We start from the raw sequence: 11249 nt of genomic DNA, 5'->3' as shown, positions 1-11249 counted from the left end.
ACTATAAATGCCTTTTGGCGTCTGTGAAGGTGACACCACAGCCTCGCAAACTACTTGGCGGTGCCCCGTTGTATCTTCTCTAAAACTTAGAGCCGCGCTCCTTGGACTACCAGTGTGAACTTCTTGAATGCCGGATACAGGCTCAGCTTCCCCGCTGCTCCGGCGTCTTCTGCTTGCATCAAACTCTTCTCCGAAGATTCTATATTTTGAAGAAGGTGAAAATTCATCTACTGTTCCAAAATCCTATTATCTAGTCCATATAAAGACTCTCTCAAAATTCAGTTGCTGTTAACATATTCTGTATTCAAACTTCAATACACCATTTCACTGCCACGTTGAACAGTAAGCCCACACTTTCTTAGGGCATTCGCACACGACTGAATTCAACCAAATTAAATAACATTCTTTCTCAACGATACAATACTAATATACATGTCTGTCTGCTCGAGACCAAGTCACTATTAATAATAATTATTTTTTTTCTTCCGTTGTTTCTCCACAACACACAACAATCACCAATGTTTTTCGTGCATGAAATTCGTCCACGGAATTCTCGGCCGGAAGTTTTTCTTTTCTCTTTGCTGCAACCGAGCGCGTCACTTGCTGGCCCGGTTTTCCTCTTCTTTCTCGGTTAGCCAGCACAAATAACGTTCTGCGGCAGTGTGTATCTGTTCATGCTACAACCCACTACAAAATAACGTGTGTTCGAAGCGGCTGGAACACAAGTGTCTCCAGACTTTCGTAAAATTCTGGGGGCACTACATATCCCTCCCCTTAGCTCTAACACTCGTTATTTTGAATACAACATATAATATCTTTTGCACTTATTATTCACACACAACCTTTAGCACAGAAATAAAAAATAAATGTCTCATTGCTATCGTTCCCTCCCTCAGATGGTCAGTCATTTTACCAATAGACTTAGTAGTACAAGCAATTTAAGATACAACAAATCTTGACCAGTTAATCAAATATAAGCCTTCCTTCGAGGCTATTTTAGGATCGTGCAAAATAAATCCCTCCCCTTAGCCAGTCACAAATTTCAGGTGTTGTTCTCATCAAATAACTCTTTTCTTCTTTACTCTACGGTTGCAACAGTAAACACCTGTTCTTTCAGAATGCATCATCTCTAAATAAGGAAAAAAGTATTCAAAGTTACCAGGGGAAACTTTTCCACAATACATTAGAATTACGATACCTCCCATTTCCTGCGGGTACAGTATCTATCAATGACATAAGGTATGATCCTATGAACATCGTTTTCTTCCTCACATACAGGTAGCTACGCCCCTTCCACTTACATAAAACTATGGTACAGGTCAATCCCCTTCTGGTGCCCCTACCCGCACAGTATAGGTCAGCCTGCTCCGGGTCTGCCTACCTGTCACTTTCTCTCAGTTCAACAATACCGGGTGCGCCCTCCTTATTCTCTCTCAACAGTGTTCATAGTCACTCCTCCGGCATATAACTCTTCATACAATTCCCTTTAAAATTACCTGGTCAAATATACATGTCCTTCTTGATTCCTTTTTCTTACAGATCGCTTCCATAGCTTTAACACTTAATTATCCTCCACCTATTTTTTATGACTCTATTGTTTCTTATCAGGCTATTCGGTTTGCACAGTCCTATTCTTATCCTCAGAAACTTATGAACTCCATCTGTTAGTACAGGTTCTGGTAGTGAAACTTCCTGGCAGATTAAAACTGTGTGCCCGACCGAGACTCGAACTCGGGATCTTTGCCTTTCGCGGGCAAGTGCTCTACCAGCTGAGCTACCGAAGAACGACTCACGCCCGGTCCTCACAGCTTTACTTCTGCCAGTATCTCGTCTCCTACCTTCCAAACTTTACAGAGAGATACTCGCAGAAGTAAAGCTCTGAGGACCAGGCGTGAGTCGTGCTTCGGTAGCTCAGCTGGTAGAGCACTTGCCCGCGAAAGGCAAAGATCCCGAGTTCGAGTCTCGGTCGGGCACACAGTTTTAATCTGCCAGGAAGTTTCATATCAGCGCACACTCCGCTGCAGATTGAAAATCTCATTCAGGTTCTGGTAGTGTTTTTCTTTTCTGGCTTAACTTTTATCTTTCCTTAGCTCTACTTATTCTACAAGGTACTACCACATCTAGGAACAGTTTATTTTAATCTACTCTAAACGCATCATAGGAACAGCTCTAAATGCATCATTCCCTCTGAGAAGTGCAACTGTCATCCTCATAACCAAATGCTCCAGTCCTTGACTACCACCACTTCCCCCTCGTACACGTGACGGTTGTCACTTCTTATCTGGTGTTTCTTGTCTGCGCGTTTGTCTTCAACTGTCAGAGTGATAGTGTGTTCATGTGCCCTGGTTCTTCGGCCAGCTAAGGTTCTAGTCGTTTCAGGCTGACGTGAAAACGACCGGTTATAGATTTATAGTATGAGAATAGACGACAGAATAGTTGAAGAAGTGAAGGGAATCCGGTGCAGGAAAACTAAAGTAGAAGCAACACCGAATCCAACTCCGGAACCGGCGGACGTCACTCCGCCCATTAACACACAATGTCAACGTCCCTGGGGGTTTTGTACATATCTCTTTACATCTTTAACATTATACATTCCTTTCTCCTCTCGTGTCAGAGGATCTACTAAATACGAGGTGCATTCAAGTTCTAAGGCCTCCGATTTTTTTCTCCCGACTGGAAAGAGAGAGAAACATACGCATTGTTTTAAAATGAGGCCGCGTTCATTGTCAATATGTCCCAGAGATGGCAGCACCGTACGGCAGTTGAAATTTTACCCCCAGCGGCGAGAATGAGAACTGTTTTAAATACTTAAAATGGCGACGTTTTCCTTACTTGAACAGTGTGCAATCATTCGTTTTCTGTATTTGCATGGTGTGAAACCAATTGAAATTCATCGACAGTTGAAGGAGACATATGGTGATGGAGTTATGGATGTGTCGAAAGTGTGTTCATGGGTGTGACAGTTTAATGAAGGCAGAACATCGTGTGACAACAAACCGAAACAACCTCAGGCTCGCACAAGCCGGTCTGACGACATGATCGAGAAAGTGGAGAGAATTGTTTTGGGGATCACTGAATGACTGTTGAATCCAGAAACAGAGCGCCAGTCAGCTCAATGGAAGCACACAGATTCACCACCACCAAAAAAATTTCGAGTAACCGCCAGTGCTGAAAAAATGGTGTCCATGTTCTGGACAGCGAGGGCGTAATCCTTACCCATTGCGTTCCAAAGGGCACTACAGTAACAGGTGCATCCTACGAAAATGTTTTTAAGAATAAATTCCTTCCTGCACTGCAACAAAAACGTCCAGGAAGGGCTGCGCGTGTGCTGTTTCACCAAGACAACGCACCCGCACATCGAGCTAACGTTACGCAACAGTTTCTTCGTGATAACAACTTTGAAGTGATTCCTCATCCTCCCTACTCACCTGACATGGCTCCTAGTGACTTTTGGGTTTTTCCAACAATGAGACACTCTCCGTGGCCGCACATTCACCAGCCGTGCTGCTATTGCCTCAGCGATTTACCAGTGGTCAAAACAGACTCCTAAAGAAGCCTTCGCCGCTGCCATGGAATCATGGCGTCAGCGTTGTGAAAAATGTGTACGTCTGCAGGGCGATTACGTCGAGAAGTAACGCCAGTTTCATCGATTTCGGGTCAGTAGTTAATTAGAAAAAAAATCGGAGGCCTTAGAACTTGAATGCACCTCGTATAGGGCTTTCGGGCTGACTATCGATTGAATACGACAAGGTCCTATATATTTCAGAAAGAATTTGTGTGTTTCCTTTTTCAGGGCTGAACTTCGAAGATGTTGCTTCGCTAATACTAAGTCATTTACATGATACTCGGGGTTACTTGCAGCTGAATTATATTTTTCTACTCTTTGTTGTGCACTTTTGTGTAATTTCCTCCCAACCTTTTCCTGAATTACTTGGTGATCAGTAGGTTTTTACTCCGGCCACTTAAAACATTTTATTAAGGGCTCTCCTATAAATGGTTTGCCAATAGTTTCTACGGGTGTCATTCCTGTGGAAAAATGCGGTAATTCATTTAGGATAAGTTCAATGTCCTTAATTTTAGTCGCCTAGGAGGTATGAGCGTCATAACAATAAGTACGGCATAATCTTCCAATTTCGTTAATTACTGTACTCTTTTCAAGTTTCTCCTGAATAATTTTGGATTCCCTTCTTAGGTTATCTAAGTCTTTTTTAGTATGATCTAATTCAGAGGTCATTATAGGCGAAGGAATGTCAACGCTTAATTTTTCCTCCACTTTTCGTTCTATTAGCTCATCCACCTGTTCCTCTATACCGGTTAGATTGATCAACTTAGTTGTAGTTAACTTTTCTTTGAGATTTTGTTCTACAGTTTCTAAACGTGAGCTAACTGCTGAAATTTGCGCCTGAACTAATGGGAGCAATTTATCTTGTTTATGTACATTTGTTTTAAATTTACTTAATTCCTGTTTAACCACATCAAATGTGACCTTACAGACATCTTTCAAGGAATCAAAATTTTCGTTGACTCTGGTTTCTGGGCTACTACATTTACAGTCGACATCATACTCTAATTTCTGGGCTATTTCCCGTAAATTTTTCTCCTGTCTCTCCTCTAAGTCTTTAAACAAAATATTTACTCTTTCACTTAGAGAGGCAGACAATTCTTTCTTCAAGTCTAACTTGAGGTGTTGCATTTGAGTGTTCTGTAAATCTAATTTAGACTTTAATTCTGAGTTTTGTAAATCTAGTTTAGAATTTAATTCTGCCTTCAGTTCGTCTTGTCTTGTGTTCTGTGACTCAAACTGAGTTTTGATAAACTTCATTAATTCACCCAAATCAGGTCCTAGGTTTCCTATCCCCATAGCCCCAACATGTTCTTCTGATTGTTTATTATCCCCTTCCATCTTATTCTTCTTAGCCCTAAGTCGAGTCAACATTCACAGTACCCCCTACTCACAAGTCTTACACTGCACAATTGAACAAAAATCAAAGTTCGCTCACCTGGTGTGGCGGCGGCGTCAGAGTTGTAGACGGCGGCATCGGCGTAGGCGTTCGTGAACGGCGGCGTCGGCGTCGGCGTCGGCGTTTGTGAATTAATGGATTGACTGTGGCGTTCGTTCTACTCGATTTTCTTGCTTCTATTACCCACTACAAAATGACGTGTGTTCGAAGCGGCTGGAACACAAGAGACTCCAGACTTTCGTAAAAATCTAGGGGCACTACATTCTTTCACAGAAAAACTAGTACCATATGCGGCAACATACCAAATTGTATCATCCTATGACTCAAGTCTTAAAAAGTCGTACCCATTACAAAATTATTCTAGCTTCTCATTGAGCTAGAATCACTTTAATGGGAGATTGATAAGTTTTACGGCGACAATGTTCCCAGGACCAAATCGAAGGAGAATGAAGACTGGTACGAAAACGCGGTTCAGTGTCATATTTGAGGGCTGCCATTAGATCGATAAGGATGTAGGGACCACTGTCATCTTACGGGGAAGTTCCATAGCTCACAGTACATGTAATTTGATGTATCAGTTACCAAGGCACAAACCCGTTTTCTTCCGTAGTTGAAGTGCATATGACGCTCAATTTTTTTTGTTGAGCACTTGGCCGATTGCAGCTGGCAGAAAATTCAGGTCAGTATTCTTCCTGAGAGCGTTCAGAAATATATTTCATTCTTCAAGTGAATTACGTCGAGAATTACGCTCCGCTTCCTTGACTCCAGAAACTAGTTGAAACGGTATCTTGGCAGAATACGTACATCACTCGAGCTGTATTTCCCGATGAGGAATAGTATCAACTTGTGACTAGGAGTAGGGTATTCCCATGTGAATATCTGGATAGTATAGCAAAACTGAATGAAACCAGGCTACCTGACATAACTGCGTTCTCCAGCAATCTGACACGTCATGCCGTAAGAGATACAGAGTATGAGCATGCCATGAGTTCAACATCTCCATTTTAGGAGAGTAGCCATGGCTTTACATGGACAGAGTCGTCCACTTACTTGCGAGTGTTTTCAAGAAATTCAGAGTTTATGCATGACAACATACTCTATGGATCCTGTCTTTTATTACATAGCACCTCGGTTGTCCTGGGACACTATGCTCAAGGAAATGAAGTGCAACATCAAACTATTCACCAGTCCCGACATGCTTCTTTCCTTTGAGGGAAGGATCCATGGGGGATTTCGCCAAGACAAATAACACATGAATGGGTGACAGGTTCAACACACCCCTTGATTCGAATTACATCATGTACCTGGATGTCAATAACTTATACCGGCATGCCATGCACCATCACTACCGACTGGCGAATTTTGATGGGTGCCTGTAGAAGTAATCTCCAGCAGTATCTCAGCTTGGGCGTGGAGCTGCTTAGAATCATCGAGACTATTTATTCCAAGCAATCCCCCCTGGTTGAAGAAGTAGGCCTATATTGATTTGAATATGAGGCGGTGAGCTTCTGTGACATATGACTTTGAGAAAGATTTTTGTAAATTAATGAAAAGTTCAATTTTCGGCAAAACATTGGAGAATTTGAGGGATTATCTTGAAATTGTGATTAGAACCGAATGGGATGGGCGTTATGAGTAAGAAAATGCATTGCCAGTCCAAATTTTAAGTGGGTCACCATATTCAATAAGAACTTTGTCGCTGTGGAGATGGCGAAGACTGCAGTAAAGTTTATAAAACCTAAATTTATCTAAATTCCAAACCACTTTCATTATGAGTTTGTGAAAACTCATTTTGCAGGTCCAAAATTACTTTATATGGATACAGATAGCTTCACATATTGGGTGAAGAACTGCAGTCCATACAAAGTAATGAGGTATCATTATAATGAATTCGACATGGCCGATAATCCTTATGGTATTGTACCACAGAACAAGAAGGTTATTGGCTTCATGAAAGACAAGGTGAATGGATGGCTTATTGTGGAGTTTGTGGTTTGTGATAAAAAATGCGTGCATACCACCCAGAGGCGGGCAAATGGTGTGCATTGTGTGGCATCGAGAGTCTTCTCTATTGAAGACTGTTTGCTGTGCCCGTACAGCAACGTTTCTGGAGCTGCACCACAGTCATTGTATAATGGTACAGAAAACTAGTATTCGATCGAGAGGACATAAAGTGTACATTATGCTGCAGTCAAAAATCGGTCTGTCATCCTTATAAAGATAAAAACGTCATTTGCGATGATGGGATTGAAACTCTCCCATACAAAGGGGAGTGGGATTCTGATTGAGTGAGAGAACGTGTGTGTGTGTGTGTGTGTGTGTGTGTGTGTGTGTGTGTGTGTGTGTGTGTGTGTCTGTGTCTGTGTGCGTGTGCGCGCGCGCATCGTGTAAATATTCATTTATTTTTGTATGTGAGGAATGTGTACTGTGTACACACTTCTGTAAATATATACACCATGTGTGTGTGTGCCGTGGAAAAAAGTAAAACAGTTTAAAAATGTAAAAAAAAACAAATATATATTACGTAAATATTTGTGTATTCGCACATGGCTTATGTCTACTATGTACATACATGTAAATATATCTGCACACCATGTGCTTCATGTAAATAGACTAGTTTTTAAGTTCCACCAGCCACTAGCTGTTCAAGACTAATTAACTTTTAAGTGTATATGTGTATATAGGTCACAGTCAACCAGAGGTATTGTTCAACCTATTGGGACTGTAGTAAAAAAAGCATCTCCACATTAGTTAGCATCTCCACATTAGTTAGCATAGATTTATAATAATTTATAAATATTCTCATCCAGTTGTACTGGAAAAAAGTTGTAAAAATATTCTCTACCATTGTTACTGTTGTGTTTTTTACTAGTTATTAGTAGTATTGTGTAACTTAAAAGTATATCTGCATTGAAATAGGAGAGTCAAACTGTATCTCAAGAGCTGAACTGTACCTCAGGAACAACCTGTACCTCAAGAACTGAAATGCAAATCAAGAACTGAACTGTATGTCAAAAATCAAAGTATGTGATTGTGAGATGAATGAATGGAAAAATTTGTTACCATATGGTAACAAATTTGTTGTCGTTATTTACGAAAATCTTTCCCCTGTAGCACTCCATATATAACGAATGCGCAGGACACAAGTGACATTAATTTTTCTGAAGATGGGTGCTATTAAGGAGGTCAAGTTTAAGATAGAAGATAACAAAATACACTCCTGGAAATTGAAGTAAGAACACCGTGAATTCATTGTCCCAGGAAGGGGAAACTTTATTGACACATTCCTGGGGTCAGATACATCGCATGATCACACTGACAGAACCACAGGCACATAGACACAGGCAACGGAGGATGCACAATGTCGGCACTAGTACAGTGTATATCCACCTTTCGCAGCAATGCAGGCTGCTATTCTCCCATGGAGACGATCGTAGAGATGCTGGATGTAGTCCTGTGGAACGACTTGCCATGCCATTTCCACCTGGCGCCTCAGTTGGACCAGCGTTCGTGCCGGACGTGCAGACCGCGTGAGACGACGCTTCATCCAGTCCCAAACATGCTCAATGGGGGACAGATCCGGAGATCTTGCTGGCCAGGGTAGTTGACTTACACCTTCTAGAGCACGTTGGGTGGCACGGGATACATGCGGACGTGCATTGTCCTGTTGGAACAGCAAGTTCCCTTGCCGGTCTAGGAATGGTACAACGATGGGTTCGATGACGGTTTGGATGTACCGTGCACTATTCAGTGTCCCCTCGACGAACACCAGTGGTGTACGGCCAGTGTAGGAGATCGCTCCCCACACCATGATGCCGGGTGTTAGCCCTGTGTGCCTCGGTCGTATGCAGTCCTGATTGTGGCGCTCACCTGCACGGCGCCAAACACGCATACGCCCATCATTGGCACCAAGGCAGAAGCGACTCTCATCGCTGAAGACGACACGTCTCCATTCGTCCCTCCATTCACGCCTGTCGCGACACCACTGGAGGCGGGCTGCACGATGTTGGGGCGTGAGCGGAAGACGGCCTAACGGTGTGCGGGACCGTAGCCCAGCTTCATGGAGACGGTTGCGAATGGTCCTCGCCGATACCCCAGGAGCAACAGTGTCCCTAATTTGCTGGGAAGTGGCGGTGCAGTCCCCTACGGCACTGCGTAGGATCCTACGGTCTTGGCGTGCATCCGTGCGTCGCTGCAGTCCGGTCCCAGGTCGACGGGCACGTGCACCTTCCGCCGACCACTGGCGACAACATCGATGTACTGTGGAGACCTCACGCCCCACGTGTTGAGCAATTCGGCGGTACGTCCACCCGGCCTCCCGCATGCCCACTATACGCCCTCGCTCAAAGTCCGTCAACTGCACATACGGTTCACGCCCACGCTGTCGCGGCATGCTACCAGTGTTAAAGACTGCGATGGAGCTCCGTATGCCACGGCAAACTGGCTGACACTGACGGCGGCGGTGCACAAATGCTGCGCAGCTAGCGCCATTCGACGGCCAACACCGCGGTTCCTGGTGTGTCCGCTGTGCCGTGCGTGTGATCATTGCTTGTACAGCCCTCTCGCAGTGTCCGGAGCAAGTATGGTGGGTCTGACACACCGGTGTCAATGTGTTCTTTTTTCCATTTCCAGGAGTGTATATAGAATGGTTACATCTACTTCGAAAGACGTACAGCAAATATGTCTAAAATTGTATCTCCTGTGCTTGACGAAAACCACAGACATAGTATCTGCACAAGACTGTACACTATCAAATTGGGAACAGGGTGAAATCAGTAAAAAAAGGTACACACATATTATGAGGTAAAAACTCATTTATTTCTCATCCAACTTAAAAGTATTTTTAAATTTTCATAAGCAGACACAACACCATTTTCACACATCATATTCAGGCGATGGAGAGCAGGACATTCATAGAATTCCAGGTCTTGAATAGCAGAAAATTGGAAGATTTTTCGCGTCCATGTGATCTTCCCCTTCATGTAAACGATGGTATCCATATGATCGAATAATCAAATCGACGTCACTGTATCTTTATAAGCTCTGTCAGGATTATCCCAGTGAATTCCATGGTAGAAATGTGTTAACCACTTTGCAATCATCCAAATTTAGCGTATCTCACAACATTAAAAAGACCTTGATGATGCAATGTTTGCTGAGAATGTCTATTATAGTTGCATCATCTGTGTATGCTATGGATGCAACATATTTAAACATGAACTGTCTACACTCATCGTCATAGAAACCCTGAGCATCTTCAATGATATTCACATCTTGAGTTGCCATTGTGGAATGCTCTGGGTATGATGCAGCACCTGTTCATTTATAGAGCTTGTTGTACACGACTGGTGTGTGGGCAGCTGCTAATCACACAGTCAGGTAGAACAAGAGCATATGCTGCCGCGTGTTCTGGGAAGTTTGCCGAAGATTCAGATTCAGTTCATACATCTATAGGTCCAAATTTAACTATCTAATTTTGTTTGAGCAGTCTGTTACACTGATTGGTTCCATCTCCCTGAATTTCCGTGGACTGAGTAGACCCCCCACCCTCTTCACTGTATGAAGCATGGAACCTTGCATATATGACATATGCTAGACTGTATATATTTTCATCCCACTGCAGGTGTAAATTATCATACGGGTAGAATTCAGAGTTCAGGTAGGCTCTGGCATTAGTTAACTAGCAATTGTCAAATTTGGTAGAATCATTCACTGTATTCCCTCTGATATTGGTCTGAAATGCAAGTATGGTGAACCTGGGCATCTCCAGTTGAGCGGAGGTTTTATTAGACCAAATTTGTCTACTTGCAGTCAGTAGCACTGGGTACTCGAAAACCTTCCATGAATGGAGAAATGACGGTAGAAATACACCAGCATTCAGAACTTTGAAAAGCTTCAAAGGCTGCTCATCCGATACTGTGATATGACATTTTCCATATTATTTTATTGCTGGTGATCTCGTTCTTTCAGCTCCTTGAATGTATGAGTTGTTATCTGTTGCACTCCATACCAGCATAAGTTCTTCTTTAGCATTCATAAGAATTCGCCATATGTTCTGGAAGTATCCCACAAGGAATTTTAAATGTATACATGCAGTATATCTCTTGCACTCTTCCACTGCTGTGTCCGCTGGACCGTCTATGAATCATCCAGCGTTTTCTAAATCGTTCAAATCCGAGGGAGAAGTAGATACATATGTTTTAAGAGTTGATGTTATGCCCAAATTGCATGTATGGACAATCTCGCGCCTGGTAGGATCATATCGTACATCATGAAACAGGAACACTT

Source organism: Schistocerca nitens, chromosome 9 (genome assembly GCF_023898315.1).
Source record: "Schistocerca nitens isolate TAMUIC-IGC-003100 chromosome 9, iqSchNite1.1, whole genome shotgun sequence".
In the NCBI taxonomy this organism is placed as follows: Eukaryota; Metazoa; Arthropoda; class Insecta; order Orthoptera; family Acrididae; genus Schistocerca; species Schistocerca nitens.
The sequence above is the reverse complement of the archived record's forward strand: the minus strand, read 5'-3'. Positions refer to the sequence as shown.